The sequence below is a fragment of the Typopeltis vanoorti genome, chromosome 8, assembly GCF_054136105.1.
Source record: "Typopeltis vanoorti isolate ZY-2024b chromosome 8, IOZ_Tvanoo_1.0, whole genome shotgun sequence".
Taxonomy (NCBI): Eukaryota; Metazoa; Arthropoda; class Arachnida; order Uropygi; family Thelyphonidae; genus Typopeltis; species Typopeltis vanoorti.
In genome coordinates, this window is record NC_143556.1 from 96,264,858 (window position 1) to 96,279,692 (window position 14,835).

Here is a 14,835-nt window from a genome sequence, read left to right on the forward strand (position 1 = left end):
ATGGGAAGTCAGTACAAAATTTTGTTTGCTCACACTTGGATAAGGGATTTAAACTAAGAACATAATTTCATGGCACATTGAAAGTTTTCATGATCAATAAAAAAAAACTTCTGAGGAGAATTTCCCTTGAAAAATTCCAATCCTTAATTTTTGTAGTTGAAGGTAAGTTAGCCGTTCGCATACTGAGGAGGTAGCAGAGTATTTTTCTCTCGGAAACTCTGGTTTTTCATCCTGTGAACAGACAAATCGGCCATCAGAATACACGCAATGAGGTTATGATGGGCGTTAGACCGCATTGATTGCAGTTGTGTGTAGTTGGAGAATTAAGTATTATAATAAAGACGGTGAGATGTATGTAAGAGAGTGGAGTACAGTGCGCTCCCGCGATGAGTTCTTGGAGGTGTCACGTAATAAATAACAATACTCGTACTAACAATATTCAAATTTGTTAAACTTCATTGGTATATAAAACAGATTAGGATTTATAGTGAGGGTTGTAATACTATTCTTTCTTAATTTTGTTTATTTGTCTGTCGAAAATAAACGCATCGATAGTTGACAGTAAATTTTAACTTTAAAATTTCACCATTAAGGATAGAATAAAGAGCGAAAAATTCTGTTTATATTCTTTCAACTTTCACAACCGAAGTCGCTAATGTTGCACTGAAGCATTGTAACAACAGTAATGCTGCTATTGCGATATTGTTATCTTTGCAATCGTTTCACATAAATGCATTTACCTTATGCTATAATATACACGTAGAAGCAAGAACAACATTTTGCATGACATGGCAGAGTAGTGATTAAAACGGCTTCAAGACTGAATTTTTTCCCCATATATTTCTCTCACCCTCAAAAGGTTGTAAACCTGTTGTATATTAATACCAGGATTAGCTAAGGAATGTTTTTCTTATTTTTAATAATGTATATATTTTTTGTATATTTTATTTTATTTGATATTTTTGTATTTTTATGTTATTTAGTGCTTTTTTTATTCATTAATTCTCCTTGTAGACATTCCATTTAGGGTAAAACTATTTTGCCAGAGAGATTTCTTTCTTTACCCCTTTCATTATTTATTGACTGATTAGAAAATTGCACAAAGTAACATTTGGGCTACTAATTCTGTTTAAGGTCCGTGTATTTTCTTTAACTATCAGACGTTATGCAATAACCATACGTTCTGCTAATACACTTAAGCGAACTAATTAAATCTAAAGAAACTGGTAGATTTGTAATTATTTCTCTACATGGCAAGTCCCCTAATCTCTCTGCGGACTTATGTAATTAAATTATGTCCAGCACCCACCAATATTCATGCATACAGGTTACTACCGGATCATGATCTAATCGCATTATGTTCTCATTTGGTGTGGAAGGTGAAATATCTTTGTTTTCTTCTGTGCAGAGTTTTCTGGGACCAGACTCTTCATCAAATCCTATGTCTTTCGTTATCTTATTAAGTTACTTGATTAACTCTCTCTCTCTCTCTCTCTCTCTCTCTCTCTCTCTCTCTCTCTCTCTCTCTCTCTCTCTCTCTCTCTCTCTAAGCTTGGGGCTAGATCCAGGATTAATTTAGCATAGTTAGATGAACATTGGATAGACTTTAAAGAAAAAAAATACACTGTACATCTGTGTAGTCTTGTATAATGTTATCCAACATCACTTCATCTTTATTAATTCTTGTGTCCTAAAAATAATTTACGGAGGATTAAAGGTCAGTTGATTAGAGACTGTTTCTAAAGTCCTATTTCAAATTGCTGGAAACTCCCCAAAGTACAAGAAGCAAATAAAGTATTTTAAAAGTGCCATACAGAAATATAACATAAAAAATGAGGACTAAAAGAGGCTGTAATTCAAATTGCGAAATTGGGAAATTATAAAAGGAAGTAGTTGAATTGTTTCAGCATGTGAGGATATAAACGTAACATTGAAGATTTTTTTATTTTTAAATATGTAAATTTAGGTAATACGAATTAAGAAATCAGTGGCCATTCTTAGAATTATTGCTGCTTTTTCTTGGAATTGCAGCCGAAATAAAAGAATGTGTGACTACTGATCGGTAATTATGTGTGTTTCGGCTGGTTTGGTTGCTTTGAGAGAGGACAAACCCTACCACTATCAAAACATATATTGTAAGTTTCTACAAAAGATTAGGGAAATTTGATATAAAAACCATTCATTTGCTTATATAAGCGAATATAATTAGTTTGCTTGACAAACTATAAGAACAATTGCTAAATTTTAAGTTAAAGACAACCATCTGGCATTATAGGCACGATATAACAGAAGCGTTCCGCTTTTAACCAACATCTGTTCTTGGTTAAGCCATAGAAGGGTGCACATGATAGCCTTCAGCCACCGCGGCTACGATAGTATCTATTTCATTGATCCTTTGTCAGGAGAGAGAATTTCCCAATACAGCAAATTGTTGTTTGTTGATTACGGACAGATAATTGCAACTAATCAAGGTATCGCATGTTTGGATTGCGAAGGTTAATATTTCGTGAAAACAAATAAGACAAAAATATATTAAAAATTAGGCTTTTGTTTTTTACTAAACGCATCCTTATTGTGATAATATATATATTTCTATTATTTATTTTATTATTTGGTGTATATAATTATTAGGATATTTGCATTAAAATGTCTGTACATTTTTATTTGATTGAGTTCATTTTAAAAATTCTTTCAAGAGACGTCACTTTATTTTTATTTGTTTAAACACTTGTCATGATGATATCCAACACGCCGTTAAAATATTAAATATTTATCGTCGAGCAGGTTCGCTCGTTTCCAATAAAATATTAAGCTCTTTAAAATCACTAAGGGTTTGGTTTTTTAATCCTAAAAGAATTAAATAGCGAGTGTTTACTATCTGATTACGTCAAAGTTACAAGAAAGGATTTTAGCACGAAACGAACAAACGGCGAAGTATTAAAGCCGTGCACAGCGATTTCTTGTACGCAAACAGATTAAAGTTCCTTGCACAGAAAAATAGATCCCATTACTATCTTTGAAAAACACGCCTGAAATCCGAACGTTCTTATAAGCTTCTTAATGTAATTCTCAGTTGGGACTTGAAGTAATTCTTGTAATGTGAACTTTTTTTTTCACGTCTTGGTGTTTATTTATTTTTTGTTATAGATTTTTACACTTATTTATTACTGTATTAGTTATGCAATGAAAGGTTTTAATTATTTATAAATTCTCATGGCAATTAGTTCCTTCACGTAAAATATTCAGAAGTATTTATAAGACGTACAGAAATGAAACTGAACTGTTATTAAGTACATACCTGAATATTTGATTTGCAAGTCCTCAATGCAAATATCACCGTGCGGTCCTACCATAGAAACGCATGTTGTGATCACTGCTGATGTCATACTGGTATGAGTGATCGCTCTCAATACTTTGAATATCGTTTCCACATTAAGCGAATCATTAAATAGCAGAATTCTTTGTTTCTATTAAAAAACAGATTGATTTGCATCGGTAGAATAAGAAATATAATAGGGTATGGGTGTGAAAACGGGAGGTACATATGGAAATTTCAGGTATCGTTGCAAAGATCAGCGCCAACGCTTCTTCAAATCAGAGAAATTTCACCATCATATAGGGTTGAAAGTTGCCAAGGTCTTCTTCTAACTGCATTATTAATTGCATCTGGAATATACACTGCTTGCAAAGCAGTTAACGGACATCAGACTGTAGCAGTCGTAGGATAGCGATTAATGGGAATTTGGACCATTCTTCCTGCAGGCATGTGATGAGGTTCTGGATGTTGTGGAAGGACGCACCTTGATTTCTCCCAACGCTCCAGTTCATCCCACAGTTGTTCAATAGGGATGAGATCAGTAACTGCCTTATGCCAGTCATTGTTATGATGAAAGTGACAATTGTCAGTTCCGTAGTTACGCCACAAAGTAGGAAGCATTTCATTGCCCAGAATGTTCAGATACCTCTCGGAGCTCAATGTTCGTGACACCACTAATAGAGATATGACGCCAAACCAGGAAAAACATCACACCGCCATCTCCGAATTTGATAGTTGGGGTTACGCACTCTGGAAGAAACGTTCACCACACATTCGGTACTCACGCCCTCTACCGTCCATCTATTCGGTAGAGGGTATAGTGTGATTCTTCGTCCATAACAGTTTTTCCAAGCTTCTACGTCCAACTGTACGCTCTGTGCATCACTAAAGACGACCTGCATGTTAGTTAGGGTAATGTGAGGCTTGCATATTGCGGTCCTACCATGGAAACACATGTTGGGAGTCTCGTTTCTGAATGTTTTTGTGCAGATTCGCGTTCCAACGTTTACCCGGAACTACATTCAACGTGTCAGCCTACGAATGGTAGTTTTTACATATTATCCTTCGTAGTATCATACGGTAACGTTCGGTGAGTGTGGTGGATCGCTGACTGCGAGTGGCACTTGCAGGTGACTCCCTGCGCTTCCATCTCAGTATTGTATCACTAATTGTTGATCTGGGATGGCCCAATTTGTCAACAGTTTGCCAAACAGCCTGCAACATAGCATCGTATCACAACGCATCTTTTAAATTCCGTCAGTTCCCCTTTTCGCAGCTATTTCACGTGGACACAGTTACACTGATTTGGGAGGATCGTATTCCTCTAGTTTATACATGCATGTGACTTGTTACACGGCACGATGCACCTTACCCATGGGGTGTCCTTTGTATTCTTTCTAAGCGGTGTATATGATTACAAAAAATGAACTGTGTATCTTTATTTTTTTAGGTAGTGCACAGAAGAAAAATTAATTTTTCTTTGGATTGTCCCTGTATCTTAGTGAGTATAAAGAACATCAAATCCTCCTCATTTTATGACGGTTAAGTATCTCTAATGAATGAAAGGTAGTTTCATTAAAACAACAAGTAGTGGAAGAAAATTTGACTCAGTTTCGTTTTCGTGATTATCGGCGTTTACTCGATAATTATTTATATTTCAATTGCAAGGACCCTAGTAAATAGGACATTAAAAATTATTCTTTGAACGGTTATTTTAATTTTTTTTTCTAACAAAGATTTTACTTGCAAAGGTCATTTGTCATGACCTATGTAACAATCGGAAAGTGATATAAAACTAAAGTCTGACATCACAAAATAAAATGGTAAAATGAAACATAAAACAGACTGAATTTTTGACTTTCAGGCAAGTTCAAAGAAAACTGAAAGCAGAGCCTTACGTGGTCTATAAAATAATATCGAAAGCCTTTTGTCCATGATGGTTTAACAAGTAACCTTCAAGGAAAAAAATTAATAAGGTACTCCACTAACTCGATGTACTTTGATTCCACTGTTGGAAAATGATTGAGTGAGTGAATCAAATTCGATCATTCAGACAGTCGTTTTGTCACGATATAAACGTACATAAAGGAAAAACATTGCCTCAGAATAAAAGTCCAGATAAGTCACGGCTGACCAAATGCAGGCGAAGCATCCATCATTCCATTGCAGTTAACGTTTTCCATCCAGAAATTCACAAATAGGTTGAGCAGCTTATATTTGACAAGATTGTTGCATTTACCTTTCACTTAAAGAGATTTAGGTTGTAATCCAGTCCACAAATAAGATAGGACATTTAAAAGTACGTTTAATCAGTCTCATGGGAGGCAAAAACGTTTTCTTCCAGGAATCTTCCCTTAATATACGATACCAGCGGCGCCGAAATCACAACATATCTGCGGATTATTTTTAGGCTACTTTGTTTACATTTTTATATGATTTCCCACCTATGATAGCAGTAAACAGAAACAACTATAATGAACAGCTTGATTTTCTTTGTCTACTTATTTTTGCTGCCTTTATCCTTTTTCCTGGAAGTTTTATAATAACTATTGTAACTTCATATACTTGATTTCAGTACTAAATTTATTCTGCTGATTGTTGTGATTGAATTGAAATGCAGAGATGCAGTGGACGTATCCTAGGATACGTCCACTGCAGTCTAGGATAAGTTCTATGATTAAGCGACATTCATACCATTAGATACAGTTCACATGCGTGCTGGTAGTTGATAAAGAATGCAAATTTTAGAGCTCACCAGGAAGTCATTAGCAAATGCAATGTTGCGCGTGTGAATGCCTGAATCACGGTGTTGGAAATCATCAGTAATACATTATTGTACATAAATCAAGCTGGCTTTAGCAGGATGGCACATCCCGGTTGAAGTGAACAATGAACGTATGTATTGTAAATCTCAGGTGAACAGATGCAATCGATATTTTTATTATTATGAAATAAAAGCGCAGTAAACTGGAATTTGTGTTTGTTAATAAATATATTTTATCAATGAAATAAGAAATATAAATAATGGACGAAATTTTAAAAAGTTGCTACGTGAATAAATATGCAGACACACAAACATGCATGGTTATTGTTTAGGTCATATGACAGCAGAATCAACAAAATGCGGTCCACATCGATTTGCTGAACTTTTCACAGGTTGTTTTGAACCTAACTCTAATAATTCTTTTCGGGCAGTTCGTCTTCTCTTATTTTAGCATATGAAACGAACGTAGTCAGAAACAACCAATGTCATGTACATTATTTCTGCAATAATACATACATTTATTTTAGCAAGTTAAATTTCATTAATGGCCGTTTTAGGTTCTTTAAATGATAAATGTTACGCACTGCCTAAATTAAAAAATTCTTAATTATGATAATGATGATGATGAAAGATTTGTTAGCTAGATGACATAGAAACCCCATTTAAACTTGCTTAATCGTAAATTGCGGCGAAGATTAGTCTCCATATTAGGAGAGCTATGGAAAACAAGTTCTAAAACTCAGAGAAATCATACAAACTGGCAAGAAAATATTTCCTCATGTTCTCAGAATAGCACGTTTTGTATAGAACCAGAACGGAACAAGAGTATTTCCATCAAATCTTATAACACTCAGATGTCGCAACGAGATTTCCACAACACGCCCTAAATGCTGACTACATCATCATATTCATATTCCAGTAGGAATAGTGACTTGTTAGTTTTGGTACTAAGAAAACACATTCCTATCCATGAACCATTTATCTTATCTTATCTATCTCTGGCTTGTACCGATAGCCTTTATCCTACTTTAAGTACCTCACACACGCACAGCCTTTTCCCTAAAAAAGTAACAAATAAAGTTGGTATTGTTTCATTGTTTCCGATCAAGGCATTATTAATTTATACAATTTTTACACAGTATAAATACCAAATCCACCCTTCCGACCTTAGCTTATTATTCCTGGATGCAGTAATGGTGCGCTGAAACCTCCCTAAAATGCTTGACTCATAGACCAACTCCGGTCACTTTATTGTAGACATTGACAGTACCTGAACTGCGTATCACCATTCCTCTATTTCCGCTTAAGCCCATAAACATAAGAGCGTGCAGCTCCGTCAACATCCGTTTCCTGTCCATCTGCAAGATTACCAAACCAATTTGTCATCTACATCTACGTTTGTTCTCTTGACCAGTCTTTCCCAAGGACAGGTTCCTTAACAACCGCCAGGTGTTTAAAAATATATCAACAGGTTCCTTCTTAATCATTTGGCCCCTGTAAGTCTTTCCAATCGCCAATGTTTTGGGACTGATAAAAATATAAATAAATCAAAAGAATCCGAAATAATATTTTATGAACATTATAGGAAGTCTTGGTGTCTGTGTTCTGAAAAACAATTGCGCAGATTGTGCGAACATTCTCTCTCTTTTTTTTTCTTTTTTTTTTCTTATCCATATAGCAACATTTTTTCAGACATAACTGTGAATTATGATTGAATAGATTTAATATATATTGTTTCACACACATCATGACCGAAGACACTAAGGCTGTGAAGTTCGTATAAAAATGTGGTAATTATGCGTTCTTGTTGGCCTATTCTGTTGGATTACAAACTGAGTTTTCGGAGGAAAGCCTTCCTCCACACAATGCTGGATTAACGGGCGGGCTGACCGGCGTGCAGCAACGAATAGGAGGCTATGAAGTCTCAGTTACTAAATTTTTCATTGAAAATAATATATAAATCATGAACTATTTCGCCATTATTAGACCTATTCAGATGAAACCCAATGGAGTATCCAGTCTATGTAACTTAAACTGCTGTTGGTTATGCAAACAGGTAATAACCAGTTGATCTTACTTTTAAGATCAAGTGTTGTTTTGAATATTATTACACATTCTTTCCATAAAACAAGCCATCAAAACAAACCAGTATAATAAACCACAGAATTGTGCAATATAACTCATTGGTGCCTTTTGGCCTGTGAACTACCAAATATAATTCTGTTAAATAAGAAACTAGGAATCCATTTTTAATTTCTCAAGCTTGCATTCATAATTGCAAGAATCAGCTTAAAACTCAGCTATTCTTATATGTATAATAACGAAGAAAGAATAAATCTCATAAAAGCGATATGAGCGTGACTTTTGGAACAAACCTTTTCATCTCCATTGTTTAAAATATGCTTCTGTTTCCATAGCAACATCCCATAAAGTTGACTTTATTTATAATTGTTTATTTCTATGTAAAATTACATTCTTTTAACGTCACGTCTTAATGCTCTTTTAATAAATGCTCAAGTTTGCTTTCAATGAATTTGTTACTCTACGTGTTTTATTTAATTTAATTTAACTTTACTTAACCAAACAATCGTACTAAAGAACAAAACATTTCTTTCTTTTTCAATTAATTTGTAGTAACAAATCTCATTTCATTTGATCATTTAATGTTCACAAAGAGTTTACCTTAACTCTCATTCTACATAAATCTAGAAGCTCTGTGCGCGCGATAACACAGCGTACATTGAACTTAGAGTGGTTCGTATTAAAAATAACTCCTCCTACTTGCAGAATCCTTTTGAATGCTCTTCAAGCTAAACAAGAAAATGATATCATATTCTAGTCAGCTGTTTCTTCAGCACAACAACACAGTACATATTAATATACCGTGTCTTAAGCAACTTTAAACATGCAGATAACTTTTAAAATAGATTTAACTTTATGTTATTTTTTTTCTCCCTTAAGTTTGGAGACAAATTACATGAAATTTATATTCCTACGTATGACCATGTGTTCCTAACGACTAACATAATGCATCCGAGTGTAATCGACGTTGCAAGCAGGGCCACCGAGAGAAATTTTCGGGCCCGTGAGAAGTCTGTGGTCCGAGCCCCACTTAAAAAATGCATCACTTTTGTTTAATAAAAAAAAAAAGTCATATAAAACATTAAAAATTTATTAAAAAAGTGTACAATAAATTCAAATTTCGGTACATTACATACCATACAAAATACAAACATTAAATAAAAAGAGAATTTTTTAATTTTTATTGCCTCATCCACTTCCTCACTTTGAAAGCAAAGCTAAGCGGTTTTATCTTTCCTGGAGCATTGATGATCTACAGAAGCTCTTTATTGCTGAAAGTTTGCTAAACGCTCTTTCACCTTCGGCAACTGTTACTGGTATTGTGCAAAAAAATTCTGATTGAAGTACATATTTCGGGAAAAACACCGTGAAGTTGAAATTTATAAATGGTATTTAATAAATCAAGTCCTGGTAAAACATCTTTACACTTGGCGTTATAAATTTTTTATGTGATAGATTTCGTCTCTCAGAGATGATGTTAAGTCTTTCGAATATTTATTTATTAAATTATTGCACGAGTCAAAAATTTCTTTTTGATTCATTGTTTGAAAATTTAATATTGGTGAAAGTAAATTCTGAATGGTTTTTAAAGATGTGAAACGCATATGAAGTTGGGAAATAATTGTATCCAGTATAACAAAATATACAGTTCTTTTAAAATGTTCATCTGTATCATCCCCATCTGCTGCACGTTTCTTCATCTGCTAGCTTTATTCTCTTCTCTTTCGACCGTTTTTCGACGTTTGGGATTATACCCAATTCAATTGCAACAAGTGTAGCTTCAGAGAGAACATCTTGCCACTTATTTCTAAAATGTTTAAGTTCTTTCAGAAGAGACTCAACATTTGCTGTTGCAATATCAATCGATACGGTACTAGATTGCAATATTTTTTTTCGGCTAAAGATTTTATTTAGACAGACGGCTAAAGAGCGTAGCGTCTGTCTAAAACAAAACACAGTATCATTCTCGATATGCCATTATCCTTTATTATTGTTGTATTATTACGAGAATTAAAACAATGCATTATAAACACAATTATATGATACGTCGGGGCCCTACTGTCGGGCCCTTTTCGATGCCGGGTCCGTGACAAAAGTCTCAGATGTCATCCCCTCTTCGCGGCCCTGGTTGCAAGAATCCTCTCGGAATGAAAAAAAAAAAAAGGAGCCTTTTTTGTTTGTTTTCTTGGAAAAAAATTATTATTTTGCGAATTATTATTATAAGATAAGTATTATCAGAAAAATAAAAACGTAAGTACAAACTCGATAGAAAATATTTCTAACACTGATTAGAAATGAAAAGCCAAAAGGCTATTTTTTTCTGGCGAGGTTGTTATAAGTTAAGGGGATAAAAATCCCTTCTTGTTTTTCAGCCAGTAAGCGAAACTAAGATCGAACACTACGATCTGTAACGTTTCATGCCGACGAACTGTCAGCGTATCCAAGCGTAAGTGACCACTTGGTAGTGCCACACCACGGCAACTCGTTGCAAAGGTGAAGCAAGCTTCCTCACTGTTCTTGATATTTTCTCATAATGTAAAACACAGCTCTTAAGAGATGTAGTACTGTTTTACATTATGAGGAGAGGTCACTACCCAGACCGGTTTCAACCTTTTTTGAGGTCTCATCAGTGAGTAGCTAGACCTAGTTAATATCAGAGTTTAAGTGAAGAAAACTTACATACTTTTGCTATACGATTGACCGAAAGGTGTGTCACTATATTTCATTATAACATAGTATAACTAAGATGAAAAGCCAAAAGGCTATTTTTTTTTGGCGAGGTGACCGCGTAAGCGTAAGTGACCACTACCAAGTGGTCACTTACGCTTGGATACGCTGACAGTTCGTCGGCATGAAACGTTACAGATCGTAGTGTTCGATCTTAGTTTCGCTTACTGGCTGAAAAACAAGAAGGGATTTTTATCCCCTTAACTTATAACAACCTCGCCAGAAAAAAATAGCCTTTTGGCTTTTCATCTTAGTTATACTATGTTATAATGAAATATAGTGACACACCTTTCGGTCAATCGTATAGCAAAAGTATGTAAGTTTTCTTCACTTAAACTCTGATATTAGGATTGATTGTTCAATCGACCGTGAGATGCGGTGATTGATTTCATATGAGATGCCCATATAGGGTAACGGATGGCAATGCTGAACCAATGAAGTTTAACTGAGGTTCGGCTATTGCTGTTATCCTGGGTAAATGAGTTCGCTCTCTTAGGTTTTGACCTAAGGGAGCACTTTGAGTCTCCGTGGAAAGTGTTCTCCGTCGCGGCCCGCTGAGGGGTACTTGCCGGTGAATTATTTTCCTCGGAATATGAGCGGTTCTGCTCAGTGGTCGGGGAGCCCGTCACTGAGGGGAACCAACGCTGAGATTAGGACGGTCTTTCGCCCACTAGGGAGTGGCCTAGAGATCGTCCGTATTTTTGAGATTTCACCTTTACTTACATAGTCGGTGATTGATTCATTAATGCCCTTGGGGGTGATGGATAGCAACGCAAAGCTGTACCAATGAAGTTTAACTGAGGTTCGGCTGTTGCTCTTACCTCCTTGGGCGATGAGTTTTTGAGTTAGCTCTCTTAAGGTTTTTGCCTTAAGGGAGCACTTTGAGTCTCCGGGGAAAGTGTTCTCCGGCACGGCCCGCTGAGGGGCTTTGTCGGTGAATTATTTTCCTCGGAGTTTGAGCGGTTCTGCTCAGTGGTCGGGGAGCCCGTCACTGAGTGGAACCAACGCTGAGATTAGGACGGTCTTTCGCCCACTATGGAGTGGCCTAGAGATCGTCCGTATTTTTGAGATTTCACCTTTACTTACATAGTCGGTGATTGATTCATTAATGCCCTTGGGGGTGATGGATAGCAACGCAAAGCTGTACCAATGAAGTTTAACTGAGGTTCGGCTGTTGCTCTTACCCACTTGGGCGATGAGTTTTTGAGTTCGCTCTCTTGGGGTTTTTGCCTTAAGGGAGCACTTTGGGTATCCGGGGAAGGTGTTCTCCGGCACGGCCCGCTGAGGGGCTTTGTCGGTGAATTATTTTCCTCGGAATTTGAGCGGTTCTGCTCAGTGGTCGGGGAGCCCGTCACTGAGTGGAACCAACGCTGAGATTAGGACGGTCTTTCGCCCACTATGGAGTGGCCTAGAGATCGTCCGTATTTTTGAGATTTCACCTTTACTTACATAGTCGGTGATTGATTCATTAATGCCCTTGGGGGTGATGGATAGCAACGCAAAGCTGTACCAATGAAGTTTAACTGAGGTTCGGCTGTTGCTCTTACCCACTTGGGCGATGAGTTTTTGAGTTCGCTCTCTTAGGGTTTTTGCCTTAAGGGAGCACTTTGAGTCTCCGGGGAAGGTGTTCTCCGGCACGGCCCGCTGAGGGGCTTTGTCGGTGAATTATTTTCCTCGGAATTTGAGCGGTTCTGCTCAGTGGTCGGGGAGCCCGTCACTGAGTGGAACCAACGCTGAGATTAGGACGGTCTTTCGCCCACTATGGAGTGGCCTAGAGATCGTCCGTATTTTTGAGATTTCACCTTTACTTACATAGTCGGTGATTGATTCATTCAATCCAATACCCTTGGAGGGTAATGGATGGCAATGCTGTAGCCAATGAAGTTCTAACTGAGGCTCGGCTATTGCTGTTACCCTCCTGCCATGATCAGAGCTTTAATAGCTCAATAACACCTTATCCATACACTGTCCTCTACAGATAACGGGGAAGATGAAAAGCATTTTTGCCTCGCCCCTTTAAGCCAGTCCTTATAAGGACTCTGATATTAACTAGGTCTAGCTACTCACTGATGAGACCTCAAAAAAGGTTGAAACCGGTCTGGGTAGTGACCTCTCCTCATAATGTAAAACAGTACTACATCTCTTAAGAGCTTTGTTTTACATTATGAGAAAATATCAAGAACAGTGAGGAAGCTTGCTTCACCTTTGCAACGAGTTGCCGTGGTGTGGCACTACCAAGTGGTCACTTACGCTTGGATACGCTGACAGTTCGTCGGCATGAAACGTTACAGATCGTAGTGTTCGATCTTAGTTTCGCTTACTGGCTGAAAAACAAGAAGGGATTTTTATCCCCTTAACTTACTGATTAGAAATGTTTCACTTTTTTTTTGGCTAGATGGGTGAAGCAAGAATGCTTTCATATTTCCTGTTATCTGTAGAAGAAAATGTATGGATGGGTGTTATTGAGCTATAAGCTCTGGTCATGGCGGGGTAACGCCAATCGGCGAGCCTCGGTTAAAACTGCATTGCCATCTTCATCCCTATCCTTATAAGGATAGGGATGAAGAGACAGAGGGTAATCTTCGCTTAAAGGGGCGAAGGAAGAATGCTTTTTATCTTCCCCGTTATCTGTACAGGACAGTGTAGGGATAAGGTGTTATTGAGCTATTAAAGCTCTGATCATGGCAGGAGGATAACAGCAATAGCTAAGTCTCAGTTAGATCTTCATTGGGTGGATGGCTACAGCATTGCCATCCATTACCCTCCAAGGGTATTAATCACCGCATCTCACGGTTCATCGTGTCGGCCATACCCTTAAGTTCTTAAAAGAACTGGGCGATGGACTGAGTCCTTGACTCTTTATCCCGTCATCTGAATGAAGAAAATCTGTGTGGATGATGTGTTATTGAGCTAAAAAGCTCTAGTCATGGCTGGGTAACGGCAATATCGGAGCCTCAGTTAAAACTTCATTGGCTACAGCATTGCCAATGTAGTGTAGTATTATATTTATTAATATAATAAATTATTTTAATATTTCATTTAATAATTTAATTTATTAATTTAATAATAAGTTAATATTTTATGTACGTTTAGTAATTTGATATTTTATGATTTCACAATTCAAGAATTTTTTAAAATTTAATAATGTAATATTTACCTATACTATTTATCTATGAGAAAATTATGCGATTTCTTAATTCATTATGCGGTTGATACCCCAAGATGCAGTTTGCGGTATTTCTTGCAAATTTTTATAACTTTACGCTAAGTCGTGTTTAGATGTTATCAATGGTAAAGAACCATAACGCGTGAAGTCTGTAAACTTTTATATACAAAGAAATATTCAGGAAACCCTTCAAAACAGGTCCTAGTGGATTTGATTTCCTGAACAGTGGGTGTTATCGTGATTGAAATGCTTACTCACGTGCATCGATGTGACACATTTTGGCTTCAGGCGGTTGCCCGGTTTCAACACTATGATTTCAGAGTCGAAAGACGTCCAACTCACGAAGAAGGAGGTAAGATGTTTACAAGATGACATACTGACGACTCGGTTTTTTTTTTTTTTTTTTTTGCATGTATGAAATAAAAATGCATTGAAAGATATTTACAGAAAAAAATAAAGAAAGAAATAAATAAAAGAAAGAAAAAATTAAAATAAATAACGCAGTCAGGAGAAACCGCTAACAAAGCGGTTTTTATGTGTCGAGGTTTGAGATCATCCGTGGTGTCTATCGAAACATATTTCACTAACTCTGAATCAGAAATGTTTTTTGTCATTCTTGATTGGATGTCAATAAAGTATTGAACTTGCGTTTGCATTGCATTCTGCCTAAAGTGATCTGATTATTGAAAATAAAACTAACTCTTTCTTCCATTCATTGTGATTTATATAAACAACTTCATCTCTTTCCCTTTTCTTCTCTCTCTTTCTCTCTCTCTCTTT